The 26,139-nt window shown below is 40.8% G+C and overlaps 1 protein-coding gene across 3 annotated transcripts in view; it reads left to right on the top strand.

The window, feature by feature from the left end:
- TIAM2 (TIAM Rac1 associated GEF 2) overlaps positions 1 to 26,139 on the top strand; it is a 643,262-nt gene that overhangs the window by 172,446 nt on the left and 444,677 nt on the right. For all 3 annotated transcript variants that reach the window (XM_077289067.1, XM_077289068.1, XM_077289064.1), the window contains exon 2: positions 15,384 to 15,462. The gene's annotated coding sequence lies outside the window, so the exon portion shown is untranslated. The remainder of the gene's footprint in view (positions 1 to 15,383; positions 15,463 to 26,139) is intronic.

Below are 26,139 nucleotides of genomic sequence, written 5' to 3'. Positions count from 1 at the left end.
CTTTGCTAGCTTGATTTCTTTCTTATATTTCCAATTGAGATGTTTATACTCCTGAAATGCTATTTCTGTTTTCTTATCTTCAAGGTTTTGAACGCCCTTTGTTTTTGTCAGTTTACTCGATTAATCTCTTCCTTTAATTTGTTGAAATCAGCTCTCCTAAAGTACCAGGTTTTTGCATTTCCTATCTTGAACTGTGGCTAAGAACTTACAGCTTTTAGCACAATCGTTAAAAATACCCCATTAATGACCGTATTATTATTTATTGCTGCCTTTTAAATTTGTTGCATCCTTTCATCCTCTCCATGTTCAGCTAATAAGGAGGCTTATAGCAAACTCCAATTAGCAGCTTTCCATTATTGCCATCCTCATGTACATTCACTCATACTGATGCTACATACTGATGCTACATTGTCGCAGCTCTCCCCAATGTCGTCATTGAGCACAGGTGAAAAAACTAAATTCTGGCTGTTTAATTTTTTTCTCTCATTATGCCATTAACTGATTAGATTGATTCTTTTTGTATCTTAATAGATTGGACATTTCTGAACTCAGCAATACCAAAAATGTGTATTTTTTTAATTTTAAATGGGTGAAAAGGGGGTAATTTGAACCTTTAGAAAATAGATTTAAAAAAGTGAAAAGAATTTAAGACTTTTTTCTACTTTTTACTTGGTTCATTAGTACCCTTAGGATACTTGAAGCAGCGTTCATCTGATCGCCTCTGCTACACATAGCATGTGATGGGGCACCGATAGGCAGGTCTTATGATGCGCTGCAGTTAAATGTCGCTGTCAGAGATTGACAGCAACATTTAACATATTTATAGCCCTGTTGGGGGCATGTGACAACTGATCACATCAGCTGTCATGTGCCGGATAAGATGTGGGCTCAGTGCCAAAGCCTGCATTAAAGGAAGGGACACGACCTATGATGTACAGTACAGACCAAAATTTTGGACACACCTTCTCATTTAAAGATTGTTCTGTATTTTCATGACTATGAAAAGTGTACATTCACACTGAAGGCATCAAAACTATGAATTAACACATGTTAAACATGTGAAACAACTGAAATTATGTCTTATATTCTAGGTTCTTCAAAGTAGCCACCTTTTCCTTTGATGACTGCTTTGCACACTCTTGGCATTCTCTTGATGAGCTTCAAGAGGTAGTCACTGGAAATGGTCTTCCAACAATCTTGAAGGAGTTCCCAGAGATGCTTAGCCCTTGTTGGCCCTTTTGCCTTCACTTTGCCGTCCAGCTCACCCCAAACCATCTGGATTGGGTTCAGGTCTGGTGACTGTGAAGGCAAGGTCATCTGGCGTAGCACCCCATTACTATCCTTCTTGGTCAAATAGCCCTTACAGAGCCTGAAGGTGTATTTGGGGTCATTGTCCTGTTGAAAAATAAATGATGGCCCAACTAAACGCAAACCGGATGGAATAGCATGCCGCTGCAAGATGCTGTGGTAGCCATGCTGGTTCAGCATGCCTTCAATTTTGAATAAATCCCCAACAGTGTCACCAGCAAAGCACCCCCACACCATCACACATCCTCCTCCATGCTTCACGGTGGGAACCAGGCAAGTAGAGTCCATCCGTTCACCTTTTCTGCATTGCACAAAGACACGGTGGTTGGAACCTCAAATTTGAACTCATCAGACCAAAGCACAGATTTCCACTGTTCTAATGTCCATTCCTTGTGTTCTTTAGCCCAAACAAGTCTCTTCTGCTTGTTGCCTGTCCTTAGCAGTGGTTTCCTAGCAGCTATTTTACCATGAAGGCCTGCTGCACAAAGTCTCCTCTTAACAGTTGTTGTAGAGATGTGTATGCTGCTAGAACTCTGTGTGGCATTGACCTGGTCTCTAATCTGAGCTGCTGTTAACCTGCGATTTGTGAGGCTGGTGACTCGGATAAACTTATCCTCAGAAGCAGAGGTGACTCTTGGTCTTTCTTTCCTGAGGCGGTCCTCATGTGAGCCAGTTTCTTTGTAGCGCTTGATGGTTTTTGCCACTGCACTTAGGGACACTTTCAAAGTTTTCCCAATTTTTTGGACTGACTGACCTTCATTTCTTAAAGTAATGATGGCCACTCGTTTTTCTTTACTCAACTGCTTTTTTCTTGCCATAATACACATTCTAACAGTCTATTCAGTAGGACTATCAGCTGTGTATCCACCAGACTCCTGCACAACACAACTAATGGTCCCAACACCATTTATAAGGCAAGAAATCCCACTTATTAAACCTGACAGAGCACACCTGTGAAATGAAAACCATTTCCGGTGACTACCTCTTGAAGCTCATCAAGAGAATGCCAAGAGTGTGCAAAGCAGTCATCAAAGCAAAAGGTGGCTATTTTGAAGAACCTAGAATATAAGACATAATTTCAGTTGTTTCACACTTTTTTGTTAAGTAGATAATTCCACATGTGCTAATTCATAGTTTTGATGCCTTCAGTGTGAATTTAAAATTTTCATAGTCATGAAAATACAGAAAAATCTTTAAATGAGAATGTGTGTCTAAACTTTTGGTCTGTACCATACCTATACGTCATAGGTAGCGAAGGGGTTAAATCTCTTTTTTGACCCATTTTGCCTGAGGAAACTAAGCTGTCTAATAATTCTGCACACCTTGATAAAGGATGTTGTATTCATAGATCACATCCCATCATTACAGAAATACACATCACCTGATCTGCTTTATCCAATAAGCATCCAAGTTTATATAGTTTGCACAGTTGGAAAATCTGCATAAAAATGATAGAAACGTGTTCAGGAACATATGGGCTTCAGAAATTGTACATTCCAAAGCATGAGCTCACACATCTCTTGCTGCTATAGCCATTCTTGATTTGATCTTGGCCAAAACACATTATATCACTTTGTATTTAAACACAAAGAAAAACAAAAAAGGACCCTAATAAAATACCGGCATGACTGCAATCACTTTCATTATGCTGCAATGTAGCATTGCCGTGGCACGATTTTTGGCCACATTGCAATGTGTGCTTCTACAAAAGTTGCAGTGAATCCCTAGCTTTAAATTGAACCTGTCAGCAGGATTGTGCACAGTAACCTACAAACAGTGTCAGGTTGGCACCATTAGGCTATGTGCACACGTAGCAGATTTTTCGCGTTTTTTTCGTGGTTTTTCGCTATAAAAACGCTATAAAACCGCGAAAAAAACGCTCACATTAAGCATCCTATTTAATAGAATGCAATCCGCATTTTTGTGCACATGCTGCATTTTTTTCCTGAGCGGAATCACATTCCAGAAAAAATGCAGCATGTTCATTAAATTTGCGGAATCGTGGGGATTCCGCACACCTAGGAATGCATTGATCTGCTTACTTCCCGCATGGGGCTATGCCCACCATGCGGGAGGTAAGCAGGTCATGTGCGGTTGGTACCCAGGGTGGAGGAGAGGAGACTCTCCTCCGCCGACTGAGCACCATATAATTGTTAAAAAAAAAAGAATTAAAATAAAAAATCGTGATATACTTACCGTCTGATGGCCCCGGAGCCTTCCCGCCTCTCAACGGTGCACGTGGCCGCTTCCGTTCCTATAGATGGTGTGTGTGAAGGATCTGTGATGACGTCACAGTCACATGACCGCGATGACGTCATCGAAGGTCCTGCACACACACCATCTATAGGAACGGAAGCCGCTGAGGAGATCGGCTGTTTGCGGAAGGTGAGTATAACCATTTTTAAAATTTTTTTATTATTTTTAACATTCTATCTTTTACTATTGATGCTGCATAGGCAGCATCAATAGTAAAAACTTGTTCACACTTGTCAGATCGCTTGGAAAACGCTAGCATTCTGCAAGCTAATTATGCTTGCAAAACGCTAGTTTTCTGCGGGAATATGCATGCCAATTCCGCATGCGATATACCCGCGGCAGGAGCTGCAGAATTGCCGCGGAAATTTCCGCGGCAATTCTGCAACGTGTGCACTTAGCCCACTACTGATTAAAATGATACCTTGGTTGATGAAATCTGTCTTGTGGTTGTTGTGTAATCTGTATTTTCAGTTTTGAGTTAATGATATGCTCGTGCTCTGGGGTGGGACTGTGGGGCGCTTTTTCATGTGGTGCTTTGATTAGGTATTCATTAGTATGGCTTCTGACAGGTCACTGATCATTCACTGACCTGCCCCATATAGTGTTGATATCACTGTTGATAATACCAGCAATATTGTGGCTATTGTGAGGCTTAGAAAAAAAAATTACATCCAGAAAATTGGCATCGCCTGCGCAGTAGCATCTACCTCTTACCGATTGATGCTACTGTGCAAGTGCCACCATTTCCTTCAACAAAATGGCGCCGCCAGTGATGCATGCACAATAGCATCTATCGGTAAGAAGTAGATGCTACTGAACAGGCTCTGTCACCGGTGGCATTTGTCTGGATGTAAATTTTGTTTTTCTGAGCCTCACGACAGCCACAATATTATAGGTATTATCAACAGTATTAGATATCAAGAATATAATCAAAAGTAATATCAACACTATTCTATGCAGTATGTAAAATAGGGGGCAGGTCACTGAGGGATTAGTGACCTGTCATAAGCCCGTAAGGATGAATATGTAAGCAGAGCACCACATAAAGCACCGCACACAGGCCCACTCATAGCCCTGCATTCAGCTCTGTGCTCAAGCCCGCCCCAGAGCACGAGAATCTCATTAACTGAAAACTGCAAATAAGGATTAAACTAGAACCACAAGACGGATTTCATCAACCAAGGTATCATTCTAATCAGTATAACGGCTGTAGGTTACTGACCACAATCCCGCTGACAGGTTTGCTTTAAAGGGAAGCATCAACAGAAAATGATACTTCAATGAGACCTTTTTTGTATTACATTCATAGTTTTTTAAATTATTGGCAATGGTTTTTTTTCACATCACAAATGGTTATACCGAATCTTGTCTTCCAAAGTACATATCTACTTAGCTCCCCCCGCTCCATAGCATGATGCTTACAGAGTTGACTGCTTTTTCATGGTAACAGGTTCCTTTTAAAGGGGATTTCTGCCCCTGATGAATAGTAATGCTAGTGAATGTGAGACTAGAGCTGTGCCCTAGAGACATGGCACAGTGCATGATACATGATGCATGGGCTGAGCACTTGAGTGCTGTATGTTGTCTTCAGCTGATGGTTGCTCATCATTGTCGTAAAAAAACACGGAAAAGATCAAAATCATATAAATGTTTTTATTTATAGATTTTCTAGTAAAGGCCATGCTTTCTATCATTGCCTCTATTAAAGTCAAAAACAACTTTGGTTTCAGTACAAATCCTGGAAGTATGTTGTTAAAATTCTTTGTTCTGTTCTCCTTAAAACAGATGTTAGTCTGACCTAAAATATCCAGACAATGGGAGGAAAATCCAAACCTTAAATACTTGTCTGTTCTGCAACCATTAGTCTTTAGTAGGAAAAAATGGATGTCACATTCTGAACTATGATGTAACATGAAGTACTCACTTTTGCTTCAGTACATCAATGTATAATCTGAGAGACTGGGCTGCAAGCCATGCAGAATGTAGAACATTCCTACAGACATAGATTATCATAATGGTCAAGATCTTGATGCAAAACCTATATAAAGAATGACAACAATATGTGGCTCTTCAGTGGCAATCATCACAGGGTGGTTTTCCATGTGTTTGTTTTTATCACTACTGCTATATTCATTGCAGAATCATTCTTTTCCTTGGTGGCATGCCTCGTGTTCCTTCCATAGTGAATAGAGGAGAAATTGCCTATTGTATGGGATTGTTGGTGGCGCGGCAGATTTGCTCCCACCACACTTCATTGCAGATTTGTCCCACCACACTTCATTGCAGATTTGTCCCACCACACTTCATTGCAGATTTGTTCCACCACACTTCATTGCAGATTTGCCCCACCACACTGCATTGCAGATTTGCCCCACCACACTTTATTGCAGATTTGCCCCACCACACTTTATTGCAGATTTGCCCCACCACACTGCATTGCAGCGTTGCCCCACCAAACATTATTGCATATTTGCCCCACCACACATTATTGCAGATTTACCCCACCACACTGCATTGTAGATTTGCCCCACTATACTTCATTGCAGATTTGCCGCACCACACTTCATTGCAGATTTTCCCCACCACACTTTATTGCAGATTTGCCCCACCACATTTCATTGTAGATTTGCTCCCACCACACTGCATTGTAGATTTGCCCCACCACACTGCATTGTAGATTTGCCCTACCATACTTCATTTCAGATTTGCCCCACATTTCATTGTAGATTTGCTCTCACCACACTGCATTGTATACTTGCCACCACTACACTGCATTGTAGATTTTCCCCAACCACACTTCATTGCAGATTTGCTCCCAGCACACTGGATTATAGATTTGACCCACCACGCTGCATTGTAGATTTGCCTCACCACACTGCATTGTAGATTTTCCCCAACCACACTGCATTGCTGATTGGCTCCCAGCACACTGGATTGTAGATTTGCCCCACCACACTACATTGCAGATTTGCTCTCACCACACTGCATTGCAGATTTGCTCTCACCACACTGCATTGTAGATTTGCTCCCACCACACTGCATTGTAGATTTGCTCCCACCACACTGCATTGCAGATTTGCTCTCACCACACTGCATTGTAGATTTGCTCCCACCACACTGCATTGTAGATTTGCTCCCACCACACTGCATTTGCAGATTTGCTCTCACCACACTGCATTGTAGATTTGCTCCCACCATACTGCATTGTAGATTTGCTCCCACCACACTGCATTGTAGATTTGCCCCCACCACACTGCATTGCAGATTTGCTCTCACCACACTGCATTGCAGATTGCTCTCACCACACTGCATTGTAGATTTGCTCCCACCACACTGCATTGTAGATTTGCCCCCACCACACTGCATTGTAGATTTGCTCCCACCACACTGCATTGTAGATTTGCTCCCACCACACTGCATTTGCAGATTTGCTCTCACCACACTGCATTGTAGATTTGCTCCCACCATACTGCATTGTAGATTTGCTCCCACCACACTGCATTGTAGATTTGCCCCCACCACACTGCATTGCAGATTTGCTCTCACCACACTGCATTGCAGATTGCTCTCACCACACTGCATTGTAGATTTGCTCCCACCACACTGCATTGTAGATTTGCCCCCACCACACTGCATTGTAGATTTGCCCCCACCACACTGCATTGTAGATTTGCTCCCACCACACTGCATTGTAGATTTGCTCCCACCACACTGCATTGCAGATTTGCTCTCACCACACTGCATTGCAGATTTGCTCTCACCACACTGCATTGTAGATTTGCTCCCACCACACTGCATTGTAGATTTGCTCCCACCACACTGCATTGCAGATTTGCTCTCACCACACTGCATTGTAGATTTGCTCCCACCACACTGCATTGTAGATTTGCTCCCACCATACTGCATTGTAGATTTGCTCCCACCACACTGCATTGTAGATTTGCCCCCACCACACTGCATTGTAGATTTGCTCCCACCACACTGCATTGTAGATTTGCTCCCACCACACTGCATTGTAGATTTGCTCCCACCACACTGCATTATAGATTTGCCATGACTACATTTCACTGCATAAAGGAAAATGCATTTAATAAATTGCTCTTCCCGGGAAGAAGAATACTCCAAGTAAATGTTACTTTTCTTGGACCAAAACAAATAGCTAAACCTTTATTTAAGCAATAAGATTTATGATGCCAACCTAAATTAAATTAGGAATAAGAGCAGCAATTAAACTCGATCCATGTAAGGGAACCTCAGTAATGACTGCAGTGTTGCAGAAAGCTGAGAGGTTATACAGGTGCTTCTCACACAGTTATAATATCATCAAAAAGTTAATTTATTTCAGTTCTTCAATACAAAAAATAAAACTCATATTATATCCAGTCATTACAAATAGAGTGATTTATTTCAAGAGTTTATTTCTGTTAATGTTAATGATTATGGCTTACAGCCAATGAAAACCCCAAAGTCAATATCTCAGTAAATTAGAATAATTAACAAAAACATCTGCAAAGGCTTCCTAAGTGTTTAAAACGGTCCTTTAGTCTGTTTCAGTAGGCTCCACAATCATGGGGAAGACTGCTGACTTGACAGATGTCTATAGGGCAGCCGTTGACACACTTCACAAGGAGGGTAATCCACAAAAGGTTATTGATAAAGAATCTGGCTGCTCACAGAGTTCTGTGTCCAAGCATATTAATGGAAAGTTGAGTGGAAGGAAAAAGTGTGGTACAAAAGGCGCACAAGCAACCGGGATAACTGCAGCCTTGAAAGGATTGTTAAAAAGGCCATTCAAAAATTTGGAGGAGATTCACAAGGAGTGGACTGCTGCTGGAGTCATTGCTTCAAGAGCCACCAATGACAGATGTATCCAGGACATGGGCTACAAGTGTTGCATTCCTTGTGTCAAGCCACTCATGACTAATACACAACCCCAGAAGCATCTTACCTGGGCCGAGGAGAAAAATAACTGGACTGTTGCACAGTGGTCCAAGGTGTTGTTTTCAGATAATAGTAAATTTTGCATTTCATTTGAAAATCAAGGTCCCAGAGTCTGGAGGAAGAGTGGAGAGGCACACAATCCAAGCTGCTTGAGGTCTAGTGTGAAGTTTCCACAATCCGTGATGGTTTGGGGAGCCATGTCATCTGCTAGTGTAGGTCCAATGTGTTTTATCAAAACCAAAGGCAGCACAGCTATCTACCAGGCCCTGGAAATTTTAGAGCACTTCATACTTCCCTCTGCCGATAAGCTTTTTGGAGGCGGAAATGTCATTCTCCAGCAGGACTTGGCACCTGTCCACACTGCCAAAAGAACCAATACCTAGTATAAAAACAACAGTATCACTGTGCTTGATTGGCCAGCAAACTCGCCTCACCTTAACCCCATAGAGAATCTATGGGGTATTGTCAAGAGGAAGATGAGAGACACCAGACCCAACAATGCAGATGAACTGAAGGCTGCTATCAAAGCAACCTGGGCTTCCATAACACCTCAGTTGTGCCACAAGCTGATCGCCTCTATGCCATGCTACACTGATGCAGTAATTGATGCAAAAGGAGCCCTGACCAAGTATTGAGTGCATTTACTGAACATACATTTCAGTAGGACAACATTTTGGATTTTAAAATCATTTTTCAAGCTGGCGTTATAAAGTATTCTAATTTACTGAGATAATGACTTTTAGGCTTTCATTGGCTGTAAGCCATAATCATCAACATAAACAGAAATAAACACTTGGAATACATCACTCTGTTTGTAATGACTCTATATAATATATGAGTTTCACTTTTTGAATTGAAGAACTGAAATAAATTAACTTTTTGATGATATTCTAATTTTGTGAGAAGCATCTGTAGATGCCTCCCTCCTATGAGCCACTTGAACTTGCTATGCCTTTTTATTATAGGTAATACTAACTTAACTAGTTGAAAATACTGAAACTTTAAAAAATTTCTTTACTTAGTTACATAAAATAACATTGTAAATGCATTCTGAGGTTTTATTAAAATGCAGGTTGTCATGCAAAGAGACTATAACAAAAATGTATCCCATCATATATTTTTGTTAGTACTCAAAAATAAGCAGATATCAGTTATCTCAAACATAATGATGCCCTCAGATTAGGTGGCAAAAACCTGGTGATATATTCCGTTTAACAGTGTGTCACAAAAATAATTATCTTTGTTACGTGTGTCTAATGGCATACATCACCAGGTTTTTGCCACCTAATCTGAGAGAAGAACAATGTACAGAAAGAGATCCTGATTCCAGTGATGTGTCACTTACTGGTCTTCTTGCTGTAGTTTTGAGAAAAGCACTGCTTTATCAGCAGGATATTATCACTAGAGGACTAGTTAACTTGTCATGTAGTGCTCTATATTCATGAGCTCAGAATAATCCCTCCCCCTCCACTGATTGTCAGCGTTATGCCTATGCACAGTGCACACAGAAAGCTTCCAATCAGTGGTGTGGGTGGGGTTATACAGAACTCAGAATTCAGAGAGCTGAATAAGTGATACATCACTGAAATCAGGGTCTCTGCCCCCACACCATGCTGCTTTCAGATTGGGTAACAAAAAAAACTGGTGACAGATTTCCTTTAAAGCAAGACCTCCCAAAAGTATTAATGTAAATAACTTTTCCGTGTGCATAAATAGGTAAAAATTATTGACAGTACTTGAAGTTACGTGACAAAAATCTGCAGTATGTCACCTACTGCTGTGTAGTCTGTGTCTACTAATCAGCGGAACACTGTTTTTAGTTGGACAGAAATTAGTATATGAATACTGGGAAAATGAAACTGTAAAACTGGCCAAAGTCGTTATAACAGCTCTCCAGTGATTTTTTTTTAAAATTTTACCAGTGGAGCTGTGCTTCTAATCTAAGGTCCCTCATAGAGGTGAGTGAACTTGTTCGGAAAGCGTTCTACAATCTCAAATTTGCCACGAATGTTGCACAGTTGGATTTGTGTTCAGCTTCCCAAGCATTTTTCCTCAAAGTTGGACAAATTCAGTCAAAGATCGATCAATTATAATTTTTACACTAATGCTTTTGTTGTCTAGGAAAGTGGTGCTGTATGGGGGGGTGGGGGCTTGTTTTATGAGAGGAGGTGTTGTGTCTAGATCAGAGGAGTGGCGGAGTGAAATTTTTTTTCATTTTTTTGTTGTTTTGTAATAACTTTGTGTGTACATTACAGCAGCCAATCAGGGAGCCTAAACCATCCACAATGTTATGACACAAGGTCTTCAGTGATTGTCTGCCAAAGTCACATATACCTCTCCATATAAAAGCGGACATCTTGTTTTGCTGGCGCCATTTTCTCAGTGTAACAGCACAGAGAGGCAGCTCCTGCTGCTGCTGAAAGTGAACTTGTCATTTAGCTAGATAGGACCCTGTCCTGTGTGAAATCGATCTCCCAGCATCTAACTAGATTGTGCTAAAACTGTGTTGCAGTCAAGAGGTCCCATTTACTAATTGAAATCGTTTGGGCAAAAACTGTGTTGCATGCAGTGAGGATTCAGGAGGCCACATTTCCTCTTAAAAATCTTTAGTTCTAACAATGTGGTTCAGCCAGGAGGCCTTATTTGCTTATCTAAATTGTTTGTGATAAAACTGTGTTGCAGAGAGGAGTCAGGAGCACACATTTCCTCTTAAAAATCGTTAGTCCTAATAATGGGGTTCAGCCAGGAGGGCTTATTTGCTTATCCAAATAGTTTGAGATAAAACTGTGTTGCAGTGAGGAATCAGCAGGCCCCATTTGCTCATTAAAATCGTTAGGAATCCAGAGGAGGAAAGCATCTGCACCGATGCCCACATTTTTTTCATGTTAGATTCAGGGCTGGATGAAGTAGGGTCCAAGCAGAATCCAGGCTCTCATCACCAGACGTTAACCCCCGGGGTTGGAGGTGATCCTGAGGAGACTCAGATACCAGAGGAGCACGCAGACATACACTGTGGTGTCAGGGCAGGAAGAGGAAGAGGGTGACTCTCAGGGCGAGGAATGGGAGAGCAAAGAGAATGATGATGCGATTGTAGATCCCGCTTGGTGTGAACCCAGAGGCGCTCAGCCGAGTAGTTCAACAGAGGAGGTGGAGGACGATGATGGCAAGGCGGTTATATTGTGGATTGTTGCACAGAATAGAAGTGATGCAAGCACAACAAGCACTGCATCCTCAGCCACAACTGTGGCTTTGGCCAGCATCGGTCGCAAGTGTGCAGTTCGCAGGGCCGGCAAGGGTTGCCTAGCCTGGGTCTTTTTTGAGACTGCAAAGGATGACCCAATTCACAATATCTGCCAACTTTGCAAAAAGCAACTCATTAGTGACAAAAATTGCAATACTTTGATTACTACATGCATGAACTGGCTCATGCGCGATCAACATAGCTTAGTCTTGGAATCTCACTGCGGTAAAATGCAGACTAGTGGGCCTCACCAACCACAGTCTGTCCCATCAACCACATCTGCTGCTTCTTCCTCCTCCGTCACCATGCCTGGTCTTCTCACACAGATCTCTGGCCGCTGAAACTCCACTCCTCTACCCCTACAGTCAGGTTGAGTGAGAGCACGTCCGCTGTTATGGAAGTGGAGATGACTGCTGTTTTTTGTTTCACAGAGCACAATCTCAATCCACTATAACATCTCCACCTACACCTCACTCACAGTCCAACAGTTTGTCCTGTTCACCGTACTCCACCCTCTCGTAGTGAAGCAGCCAGCCCTCGGTCCTGCAGTTGTGGTCACGTGTAATAATTATAGGGGATAACTCAGGAGACTCTTTGCGTGGAACAAGACAACTACAGGACACAGTTTTATAAGTGGTAAAGTCTATATTATCACACGGTGATTCAAACAGGTGCAGAGAGAAATTCAAGTCCACCACACTTGGAGTAAATATTAAATGCAGCTTAGCAGTCTATAGGAAACTTCAGAGGAAAATCAATCACGCAGAAAGTCTGTGAAGCACAATTATTCTTGAGGATACTTGACACGAATAAGTCCTTGCTTAGTCCAAAACACAGATAGATATGCTTATAAGGCAGTTCAAATAATATCTTAGCTCAACCAGGGAGGCATGGGTAATAGTCTCAGGTTCTTGCAGAGCAGCAACAGCTTACATGTCCAGCAAATGCAGATGGAAGTAAACACGAGCAGCAGATGAAGGAGGATTACTGGAACTGGTGTATGCAGCAGGAACTCAGAGCAAAGTAGCAGGATAACCCCACAGGTTCACAGGAGCAGGTATATAGCCAGGGAGTCACCAGAGGTCAGGAGCTGGATGCAAGGCAGAATACTCTAGCACAGACTGAAGGCTGAGGTGGAGTTTTATAGCAGGAAGACACAGTGCACATGAGACCAAAGACGCCATCTTGGAAAAGGGCAGCAATGCACAAAAGGTAATAAAAAATGTTCAGAGTCCTAACATCACGTAAAAGAATATTTCCTCCTACACATGTCAAAGAGCTGAACTTCACCATCTCCAATGTATTGGCCACAGAAATACTTTCTTTCCACCTTCTCAATACAGACGGCTTCTGAAAGATGAAGACCAGTGCAGTCCCACAGTACCAGCTGCCCAGTCAACATTACTTCTCTAAGAAAGCTACGACTGCGCTACACCAGTATGTCGCAGACAGCATCATTCGCTCCCTGAAAAAATCTATGTTTGCAAGGGTGCATTTTACCACTGACGCCTGGACGAGCAAACATGGGCAGGGGCGTTACATCTCACTGACTAGGCACTGGGTGGCTCTGGTGGCTGTGGGGGCAAGCGCTGCTCCACAAGTCTTGGAATGCCCAAGGCTTGCGGGACAAACCTCTGTATTTAACACTTCCTCCACGGTTTCTGGCTGCTGCACCTACTCTAGGGCCTCCACCTGCGCTCAATTACTCCCTTAATGAGACACGCGTTCCAACAATGCAGAGAGAATCCCCCACCTCCGTACTGTGCAGCCAGGGCTCACCGCAATCAGGCGGTGTTAAAATTAATATGCCTTGGAGATCGCAGTCACACAGCTGAAGAGTTGTGGACAGTTATCCAGGCCAAGTTAGAGCAATGGCTGTCTCCACTGAACCTGGAGCCACGGAAGACTCTGTCGGATAACAGTGCAAACCTGGTGGCGACCCTACCCGAAGGTAACCTCACACACGTGCTTTGCATGGCTCATGTATTCAACCTGGTGTTACAGCAATTTCTGTGCCACTATCCCGGCCAGGTGCAGAAAGCACAGTCGCTGTGTGCTTACTTCCGATGATCGCATCCTGCAGGTCATCGAGCTCTGGTGCATTATGTCCTTTTGCATAGCCTGGGCCAATGCAGTGCAGATGTGGTGCAAATCACACTTGCAGAGTGCACACAGGTGAATTACTTCTGAACCGTTCTGCATAGATATAAAATGGCTACTAAGATGGCTAGTGCTGAGGATGCCGTCATCAGCATCACTATGAAACTGATATTTGTACCATCTGAGTGTGGCTGGGAAACAAAATGTTGCATGAGGGATCAGAGCCCTCAGCAAAGAAGGCTTACACCGCTCCCTTAACAACCAGGTCTTAATTTAAACCTCAATTCAAAACTCCAAATGCTGGCCCAGACTCTGATATCTCAAGCATGACTCATGGCTGACTGCTTCTATGCCATAATAAAATGTTCTACTATGGGCCAATTGATCAGTCCTGTGTTACTTTACTTACATTTTTCTACCAATATTACTCTATGAATCTGATGTTTGTGTAATTTGAGTGAGGCTAGGAAAAAAAAAGAAATTTGAGCTTTTGCATGAGGTATCAGGGCTCCCAGCAAAGAAGGCTTACCCTTAACCACCAGGTCTTAATTGTAACTTTAATTCAAAGCCCTACATCCTGGCCCTCATGCCTCATGCATGGCTCATGGATGACTGCTGTGTCATTAGCAAATTTCTATTGTGGGTCAATTGATGCCACTTTTCGTAGTGTTTGTCCCTAATTTTAGCTGTTTGGGAAGTTTTTTTGTCGCCTCATAAGGTGTTGTGTATATGTTTGGTTTGACCTGCCATTTAATTTAATGGGGTTTGGGTACATTCGACAAACATGTTCTGCGAACATCAGGGTGTTCTGCAAACTGAAGCGAACCAATCTTTGCCAATCCCTAGTCACTCAACCTCCCCCCTATATTTAGCTGCAAGCATCTTCACCTTTTATCACTGCCACTCCCGTCGGTCCCCACCAGTTTGTGACCTGCCCGCAGTTCCGGTGTTTAAGTGCTCACAACTCAATACAAGTAATACAAGTCTCTAAGACCCTCGTTCTGGCTCTCATAGACTTGCATTGAGCGCTTGTGATGTAACTTCTGACTTCCAGCCAGTCAGAAATTGCATGCACAAAATGGCACCATGAGGCCAGCATGCCGCTGATAAAAGGTGAAGACGCTGTACGGTGAGTATAAGATTAGGTGTAGGGATCTTACTATAAAAGCACGACTCCAGTACTGAAAAACAAAAAAACCGCTGGAGTGGTGCTATAACTGTGTTATCTGGTTTATGAGTTCAATTCATTATCTACAGATATTACCATCACTTAATACATTACCAGTATTGTCATATCAGGTCTTAGATGACTGCAAAGAAAATGATAAGTTGTCATTTTATGTTGTAACTTGAAAGGGGTCATCTAAAGAGTTAAACAATGTTTTCTTTTGGCTCCACCAAATTCTGGTGTCCTCAAATTTACCAATTGAAGCTTGAAAACCTTGGAGACCCCTAGTGACCTCCTTTGAATTCCCGCATCTGCTACTAATGTGCTTCATTCTTTCTCCATTATGAAAGGCATCTCCTTGTTTTGCAGACCTAGATGGGAAGAGCTTGCAGACACTACATATTTCAGTGCAATCCTCCGTGCCTTTTAGAAGACGAGGCCGCAGTCTGTAAGTATTCATGGCTATTACTAGCATTATTAGAACGAGGGGAGTTTTTGTTGCTTTTCCTGTATTTTGTATTATTAGAGTGTATGATATGAGACTCAATATCATTGAAATAAATGTCTCCCGCGAGGCCTGAACACTACTATAAGACATATAATATTTACAAATTTGTGTGTGCAGCAGTTTTTAGATGCCTTGCTAATGGAAACCATATCTTATGTGCATTAAGGTCCAGATGTGCGATTATATGTAGAATTTAGAACGTCAGGCAAAGAGGGTCAGGCAGGGTTTTGATGAGATACATTGATAGTTTAGAACTTGTTTCTACTTTCTGTACAGTCTTCACCAATTGTACTTTTAAGATAAAGATAATTTCTACTTAGCAAGTAAAAGCTTAGCGTTCAAACATAGCAATATGGTTTGATGAGTCAGAAAAGATTGTTTAAAATTCACTGGGCAACATGGAACTAGAGGAGTGAGAAAGCTAATACTGCTCATATTCAGTATACAGCTCTGGCAAAAATTAAGAGACCACATCAAATCCCTGTCATGGGCAGCCCAATCTCCAGACCTGAACCCCATTGAAAACCTCTGGAATGTAATCAAGAGGATGATGGATAGTCACAAGCCACTATCAAAGAAGAACTGTTTAAATTTTTGCGCCAGAAGCAGTGTGAAAGACTGGTGGAAAGCATGCCAAGACGCATGAAAGCTGTGATTAAAAATCATGGTTATTCCACAAAACATTGATTTTCTGAACTCTTCCTGAGTTAAAACATTAGTATTGTTGTTTCTAAATGATTATGAACTTAATTGCTTGCCATTATTTGAGATCTGAAAGCACTGGGTTTTTTTTTGTAATTTTAACCACTTTTCCTTATCAGAAAAAAAATACAAAATTTATTGCTTGTAAATTCAGAAACATGTTGTCAGTAGTTTATAGAATAAATGAAAGATTTACATTTTACTCAAAAATATACCTATGGAGAGAAAAATCAGACAAACTGAACACTTTGCAGTGGTCTCTTAATTTTTTCCAGAGCTGTGTAATATTGTGGCATTCTCACTTGACGGTGTCATTTAAAGTGCACCTCCATTTTTATATTACTATTTGATTTTTTCCTTGCATGTAAATGAAGACTACATTGCGTATACATTGGTACATGTAAGCAGAATATTTCTAAAGCTTTAAAGTAGACTTGTCACTCGCTTCCCATTACACGTCTCTCTTGGAAACAATTGTATGTACAACTACATGAGAATTCTGGAGCTTTTTTTCTTATGTTGTGCTTCTCTGTTATTTCTGTTATGAAATTTATCCTGACAGTTCATCTAATATATTCATTTGTGCTCTCCATGATTTTCAAGATCCTATAGATGTGTACAGGTAATCTTGAACTGTGATGTGGGTCAGAACCAGACATGTCTTCATGGATTTTTTTTCGGATGCGCAGTCCACGAAAAAATGCAGACATGTGAACAGCTCCTTCAATTATAATGGGTACTTGTTCTATCCATGGATAAAACACGTACGTGAAGAACGGACGTCTGCATGAGGCCTAGTGTTCTTCTGTAGCCTACAGAAATACTGGTTCATTCCTCCTTTTAGTTTCTTGTAGTTATGAATACTGGGTTGTTTTTTCCTATCATCTAGTTCAGATCTGTCTTGTGTAAAGATATGCAATAGCAACATTCATACAAGAGCTTCAATATCTACAGAGATGATGGGATCTGTTGTTTCTATAGGTTCCTCTATTTTATAATCAACAGAAATGTCAGTTCTGAGATCCAGAGACTGCTCCGAAAACAAATATTTTATTTATTTTTTTACATAATATATCTTTGTGTAGCTTTCAGTAAAAATAATTTTGGGCCTTCATATTGAAATTTAGATTTATTTTTAAAATATTATTTAATGCATTGGATGTAACAACCAGTCAGATTATTTACCTGCACGGAATCCACAACTTTAAAAATTAAGCTTATGCAGGAAAATAAGGCAGTTAGTTCCCTGGGACTTGCTGTTTATCCCATGAGAGCTAAATGTGTTTTCAATGTGAGCTGTTGATGGTATTACCAGCAGTAGCTGCTTTGTGACAACAAGATGCAATGTTATTTCAGCACTGATATTACTACCACATATACAGAGGTGCTAAATAAATGAACATTTGATGCAAATGCATGCAGTGTCAATCCAATGCTTTTATTTAGAATCATTTTAATTGGCAATTGCAATTGCAAGGGTCATACAAAAAGATAAGCAGATGATATAAAATTTTAATTTGCCACTTTCGTCAAATTTTCCCCTAAAATTTGATTTTTGTCTAATAAATTTGCCGCAAATCTCGATATTAAAAAGTATCTAATTACCTGGAAAATAAATGATTAACACTCTGAGGGCTCGTACTGAACCCATACTGAATGGATACCAAGTAGTGGTGGAGGCAGTACAAAACAAAACAAAAAACATATGGCTTGCCTGTGTTACAATGGAGAAGTCAAATTTCCGGTGACACACAAGCCTTGTATTCATGATTTTGGGTTAGAAGCAAAATTAGCAATAAGGGGTTTAATACTGCTCACCTTGTTTGCAATGTGTAAAAAACAAAAAAAGCATTTTTATTAAGGTGCTGTTACTGCAGAATATATCAACTCAATTAACAGTCACACTGAGGGACTACGCAGGTGCAGGACTTCCTTATATATTGCTTGAATCTCGGATTAATATTCACAGCCTGGCAGGAGCACTCACATTTTAAATCTGCTTCAGCACTGAAAGTAGTACATAACAATTAGATTAGGACTTTTTCTATCCTTAGGTGGAATGGGCTCTGCACTCTGACCTCCTATGCCTTCACTGTATAAGCATAAAATGGCACACCTTGGCCTGTCCTATTCTTTTATGTTGACTGTGATAGCTCCCCTAATTGGCTGCACTAAACCATGTCATGTGATATTGGCAGGGCATTATGGAGAAGCCTGCACAGCCATTCCTGTTGTCATTAGCCCACTCGCTGAGTCTTCAGCAGAGTAAGAAATGGCACCAAACTTGACTCAAAGTCGATCCTCCATTGATTGTTCCACTCAACTCTAGTTGTGAACCAACCTATATATTTAAAATCAAATGTGTAAATAGATGTATTAAATGGGTTGTCCCAGGGGGATAAGCATAAGTCAATTATGAAATGAGAGTATACAAACAAAACGGCAGGGGCTGTATACTCTGTATTGTCATGATAGTATACATCCTAATACAAACCAAGTGGCATAAAATGAAATGACTTGGGCTATCAGATAGCTACAGCTCTGGCAAAAATTAAGAGCCCACTGCAAAATGTTCAGTTTGCCTGATTTTTCTCTTTATAGGTATATTTTTGAGTAAAATGTAAATCTTTCATTTATTCTATAAACTACTGACAACATGTCTCCGAATTTCCAAGCAATAATTTTTGTATTCTTTTTTTGACAAAGAAAAATGGTCAAAATTAAAAAAACCCAGTTCTTTCAGACCTCAAATAAAGCAAAGAAAACAAGTATATAATCGTTTAGAAACAACAATACTAACTCAGGAAGAGTTCAGAAATCAATATTTTGTGGAATAACCATGATTTTTAATCACAGCTTTCATGCGTCTTGGCATGCTTTCCACCAGTCTTTCACACTGCTCCTGGCACAAAAATTTAAACAGTTCTTCTTTGATAGTGGCTAGTGACTATCCATCATCCTCTTGATTACATTCCAGAGGTTTTCAATGGGGTTCAGGTCTGGAGATTGGGCTGCCCTGACAGGGTTTTGATGTGGTCTTAATTTTTGCCAGAGCTGTATATCAAATAGATGTGCACATTACATATAGCTCCCAATCGTCCCGATTTGAGGGCTCAGTCCCAACATCTAATACTTACCGTACCCTCTGACATCGTCATTGCTCTGTGGCTCCTACTCCTCCTAAGGGTGGGGCCACATGTGTCTGACAATAAATGAAATAAACAATTCTCTTCTTTGGTGATCCGCCCTCCCCAAGACTCAAACTCACAATCGTATGTTAACAGGCAGCAGCTCTAAGCTATGAGCCACAGCCCACAATGATAATGACTTTAGAGAATTTGGTAATCTTGAGCTGTTTTGCAGGCAGTGAACATATAAACAGATTATACAGGTTCATAGAGGTACATCTGTGTAGCAGCATATTTCTATGTCCCTGTATTCTAGAGGTGAAGAAAAAGTCAGGTTTTTTAGTTCATATAAAATTACTAAAAATAATTAAAAACAATTAAAAAAAAATGTATTTTTCTCTTTTTTGTGAGTCTCCATGGGACTTGAAGCCGCAACCTCTATAATTACAGGCAGGAGCTAAAATTATTGAAGTCACTGGAAGAATTTTGTATACTTGATCTGTGTCTGCATTGAGTATAGCAAGTGTATTTCTATGTCCCCATATCCTAGAGGGAGAATAAAAAAGATTTTTTTTCTTCCCATAAAATAACTAAAAATAATGATAAGAACTAACAATAATTAAATTTTTAATGCACTTTAAAAAAATAAATAAACATTACCAATCAGCAAATAACACAAATATATTTGGTGTTCCAGTAATCACAACGACCTGCACAACACAGCAATCAGATTATTTAGGGGGATTAGTAAATCCCATACAAAATTGGTGTAATTGATTTTTTTGCTATTAAACTCATAAAAAATAATACAAATGTAATGTGAAGGCAGTGTTCTCATGTAGCGTAAATGCTGCGTTTTTTCTGCTGCTTTATTTCTGCAAGTTTTCTGTTGGTGTCCGCACCACACAACGCAGTAACATTCTTCTCTGAATATTGCATGTTGGCTGCGTTTCTTTTGTGCGTTTTCCCCCTTATTTTATGTGCTTTGGGGGCAGATGTGAATCCGCATTTTAATGCTTTTTTATACTACAGAAAAGCTTTGATTCTATGCTTAAAAATGCAAGAGCTTTATTTCCCTTATGTTTTTTCTGGCTTCAAATAGAAACTTATTGAGAATAAAATCACCCTAACCAGCAACGTCTTTGGACGCACCGACGGTGGAGAATTCATGAAATCACATGACATAAAGGGTATTCGTGACTCATATGAGCTTCAATTCTTAACCTTTTAGTCACCTAATCCCCTCCTGAACTTTTATACTAAAAGCCCAATAAACACACCACACTTAGGCTGGAGTCACACACAACATATAAAAATACAGTCCGTTTTTTACAGACCAAGTACGCAGAAATGTTCCCTGAACAGTGATCCGTATGTCATCTATTGGCAAGGTGTGGCTGTGTATTTTGCGCATGTAAACCTCCGTATGGCATCTGTATGGCATCTGTACGGTGAGATTTTCTCACCGGCTTGCAAAATGGACATAGAATGGATCCATGGGCTCAAATATTCGTGAAAACATATATACAGTATATATATATATATATATATATATATATATATATATGTCAGTGAGACACATATACACTCACCGGCCACTTTATTAGGTACACCATGCTAGTAACGGGTTGGACCCCCTTTTGCCTTCAGAACTGCCTCAATTCTTCGTGGCATAGATTCAACAAGGTGCTGGAAGCATTCCTCAGAGATTTTGGTCCATATTGACATGATGGCATCACACAGTTGCCGCAGATTTGTGGGCTGCACATCCCAAAGATGCTCCATACAAGGCAGGATGGATCCATGCTTTCATGTTGTTTACGCCAAATTCTGACCCTACCATCCGAATGTCGCAGCAGAAATCGAGACTCATCAGACCAAGCAACGTTTTTCCAATCTTCTACTGTCCAATTTCGATGAGCTTGTACAAATTGTAGCCTCAGTTTCCTGTTCTTAGCTGAAAGGAGTGGTACCCGGTGTGGTCTTCTGCTGCTGTAGCCCATCTGCCTCAAAGTTCGACGCACTGTGCGTTCAGAGATGCTCTTAGGCCTACCTTGGTTGTAACGGGTGGCGATTTGAGTCACTGTTGCCTTTCTATCAGCTCGAACCAGTCTGCCCATTCTCCTCTGACCTCTGGCATCAACAAGGCATTTCCGCCCACAGAACTGCCGCTCACTGGATTTTTTTTCTTTTTCGGACCATTCTCTGTAAACCCTAGAGATGGTTGTGCGTGAAAATCCCAGTAGATCAGCAGTTTCTGAAATACTCAGACCAGCCCTTCTGGCACCAACAACCATGCCACGTTCAAAGGCACTCAAATCACCTTTCTTCCCCATACTGATGCTCGGTTTGAACTGCAGGAGATTGTCTTGACCATGTCTACATGCCTAAATGCACTGAGTTGCCGCCATGTGATTGGCTGATTAGAAATTAAGTGTTAACAAGAAGTTGGACAGGTGTACCTAATAAAGTGGCCAGTGAGTGTATATGTACTGTATATATATATATTTATATTTAATACAGAGCTAGATAGCAGAAAAGCCGGTAATTCAATTACCGGCTTTTCTATAGAACACCGGTGCGTATTTCTCGCAAGTCACACGCATGGTCTGTGTGTAATCCGTATTTTTCTCGCCCCCATAGACTTTCATTGGCAGATTTTTTGCGCAATACGCTGACAAACGTAGCATGCTGCGATTTTCTCAGCCCGTAAAATACGGCCGAGAAATATATGGCAGATAGGAGCAGCCCCATAGAGAAACATTTGTCCGTGTGCAATGCTTTGTTTTTGCACCTCTCATACGTCCGTATTCCTCTCTAGTGTGATGCCGGCCTTAGATTGGATTAAATGGCCACAACAGCCTTTTAACATTTAATACAAAGAGTTTAAACAATAACCTCCCAGAAGGGGTGGTCCTCATAGCCCCAAAACTATAAATCACAGTTTTAATAATCCTACCTTGGCCCCAGGTTAAGTCTTACCTCTAGCTGCTATGCACCAGCTCAGAGGCAGCTATTCACCAACCTGGCCAATATGCAAAAAACATTAACAAGTCCCCTATTAATCCCTTCCGTGGGATTATTTAAACACCCATCCACTTGAATCCACCCAGGGGGGTACAGGACCTCTTGAGATCTCCCACCTTCTGATCCACAATTAAACAATTCCACCAACTTCGTGGACCTCCCCCATGCCACACTGCCATGACCTAAATTTAGTTATATTAACAGCAATAAACCAATAGTTAATCTAAATCACAATGATCCCAACACTACATAGAACTGAAACAAATTAAAACACCTCTGCAAACCTCAGCCCCCAAAAAGGGAGGGTGGGTGTTAGCTTCTTAACTCTGTCAGGGGGTACCTATAATGGCTACCTACACTAAGATGCTTGACTCTTTTATATTACTGCCCCATAACCCCACATCAAACCTATCCTACACCCCAAGACCTTACCCTAGCTCCTCCTCTAAACCAGTCTGTTAACCCCCAATCTTCTAAATATCCCTCCAGCTCACTATATTCTCACGTCAACCCTGTCATGTCGGCCTACCTTCAAGGCCAGGGGACAAGTATAGCCTCCTTTGACATATGAGGTTTGCGTGACTCATGTGAGCTTCAATTCTTAACCTTTTAGTCACATAATCCCCTCCTGATCTTCTATACTAAAAGCCCAATAAACACACCACACTTAGATTGGATTAATTGGCCACAGCAGCCTTTTATTAACCCCTTCACCCCGAAGCCTGTTTTCACCTTAATGACCAGGCCAATTTTTACAATTCTGACCATTGTCACTTTATGAGGTCATGACTCTAGAACGCTTCAACGGATCCTGGTGATTCTGAGAAAGTTTTCTTGTGACATATTGTACTTCATGTTAGTGGTAACATTTCTTTGATATAACTTGTGTTTATTTGTCAAAAAAAAGGAAATTTGGCGAATATTTTGAAAATTTTGCAATTTTCAAAGTTTTAATTTTTATGCCCTTAATTCAAAGAGTCATATTGTAAAAATAGTTAATAAATAACATTTCCCTCATGTCTACTTACATTAGCAAAATTTTGGAAACAAACTTTTTTTGTTGGGAAGTTATAAAGGTTAAAGGTTGATCAGCAATTTCTAATTTTTACGCAAAATTTGCAAAGCTATTTGTTTTAGGGACCACATCACATTTGAAGTGACTTTGAGGGGTCTATATGACAGAAAATACCCCAAAATTACACCATTCTAAAAACTGCACCCCTCAAGGTACTCAAAACCACATTAAAGAAGTTTATTAACCCTTCAGATGCTTCACAGGAATTTTTGGAATGTGGAAGGAAAAAATAAACATTTACTTTCCTTTCACAAAAATTTTCTTTTAGGCCTAATTTTTTTTACTTTCACAAGGGTACAGGAGAAAACGAACCATACATTTTGTTGTGCAATTTCTCCTGAGTGCGCAGTTATCCAACATGTGGGGGAATTCTACTGTTTGGGTGCACGGCAGTTCTTGGAAGGGAAGGAGCGCCGTTTGACTTTTTGAATGTAAAATATGCTGGCATAATTAGCGGTTGCCATGTTGTGTTTGGACAGCCGCTGAGGTGCCTATAGAGTGGAAACCCCAACATGTAACACCATTTTGGAAACTAGACCCCTTAGGGAACTTATCTAGATGTGCATTGAGCACCTTAAACCCCCAAGTGCATCACAGAAGTTTATAACGTTAAGCTGTGAAAATAAAACAAATCACATTTTTCCCACATAAATCTTTTTTAGCTCCAAATTTTGCATTTTCATAAGGGTAACAAGAGAAATTGCTCCATAAAATTTGTTGTGCAATTTCTCCTGAGTGCACAGATATCCAATATGTGGGGAAAACAAGCAGGGCTTGGAAGGGAAGGAGCATCATTTGACTTTTTGAATGTATTATATGCTGGAATAATTATCGGGTGCCATGTCGCGTTTCAAGAGCCCCTGATGTGCCTAAACAGTGGAAACCTCCCACAAGTGACACCATTTTGGAAACTAGACCCCTTAGGGAACTTATCTAGGTGTGTATTGAGCACCTTGAACCCACCCGTGCTTTACAGAAGTATATAATGTTGAGCCATGGAAATAAAAAAAATCACATTTTTCCAAAATAAATCTTTTTTAGCTCAATATTTAGCATTTTCATAAGGGTACCAGGTGAAATTGCTCCATAATATTTGTTGTGCAACTTCTCCTGAGTACAACGACACCCTATATGTGGGGGAATACTACTGTTTGGGTGCACGACAGGGCTTGGAAGGGAAGGAGCGCCATTTGACTTTTTGAATGTAAAATTTACTGGAATAATTAGCAGTGCCATGTCGCGTTTGGAGAGCCCCTGATGTGCCCAAACAGTGGAAACCCCCCTCAAGTTACCCCATTTTGGAAATTATAACCCTTTGGGAATTTATCTACAGATGTAGTGACGATTTTGACTCCATGCGTGTTTTCCAGAAACAGGCAGCAGTTGCTGAGTGAAAATTGCAAACTGCCATTGTAGTGACCAGTACGTTGTAGTGACCAGTACATTATGCCCAGCTCATGCTTCTTGGGACACGCACCTGTAAATTAGGCGGGCACTCTTCACTACAGTAATGCCAAACATGTGGGCACTAAATGTTGTTTAGGCACACTGCAGCTCAGAATTGAGGGGGCATTTGGATTTGGGAGTGGAGAATTTGCTGAATTTCTTTTGGCGGGTAAGGAACCATTTTGCTTTTCCAGAGCCTTTGTGCTATCAGTAACGTTGATGCCCCCTATATTTCCATTAACAGATGACAGACCTGAGTGGGGACTTGCTTTTTTTGTGGATGGAGTTGAAGTTTTATTGGGAACATTTTACATAACATTTGGGATCACATTTATTTGGCGCTCTACGCTGACCACTTACTTTGGGGTTTTCATCTAAATCTCTGAGTGACGTGACAGATGAAACCACTGAGGGATCCATTCACTATAATGAGGCAGCAGATTTACTCTGGACTCCATCTGGCCTCTGTTCAGCATAGCACAATACTGTACAATCCTAAAAAGATGGACACCACAGATCACGGGTCATATTGCGTCCACTGTGACTATCTGCCTCATTATAGGGAATTTTCTGAGGGGGGTTCTGTCTGAATCACATATTTCAGAGATTTACACAGAAACCTTGGTACAAGTTCTCAGCGCAGAGCGCAGGATATATGTGCGCCAAGCCTTACTGCGATCTTTGGGAGGCAGAATGAAAAAATCAACAGCATGTGAAGAATTGGCTTTATTTTTTTTTCCTCGTGCAGTATAAGTGGTTAGGTGACTTTATTCTTCAGGTCGGTGCGATTACAGCGATACACTAAAAGACGCTTTTTATTGCGAAAACTAGTTTTTGCATCACCATATTTTGAGAGCTATAATTTTTTAATATTTCAGTCGACAGAGTCATGTGAGGTCTTGTTTTTTGCGGGATGAGCTGACGTTTATATTGGTACCATTTTTGGGCTCATGACATTTTTTGTTCGCTTTCTATTCCAATTTTTGGGGGACAGAATGAACAAAAACCAGCAATTCAGGAATTGCTTTTTGTGGTTTTTTTTATACCATTTCACGTGTGGTAAAATTAGTAAGGCAACTCCATTCTTCGGGTCAGTACGATTACAGCGATACCTCATTTATATCTTTTTTTTTACGTTTTGGCACTTTTGCACAATAAAAACTATTTTGTAGAAAAAATTATTATTTTTGCATTGCTTTATTCTGAGAGCTATAACTTTTTTATTTTCTGCTGATGGAG

The sequence above is a fragment of the Ranitomeya variabilis genome, chromosome 2, assembly GCF_051348905.1.
Source record: "Ranitomeya variabilis isolate aRanVar5 chromosome 2, aRanVar5.hap1, whole genome shotgun sequence".
Classification (NCBI taxonomy): domain Eukaryota; kingdom Metazoa; phylum Chordata; class Amphibia; order Anura; family Dendrobatidae; genus Ranitomeya; species Ranitomeya variabilis.
This window is presented reverse-complemented; position numbering and strand designations above follow the sequence as displayed.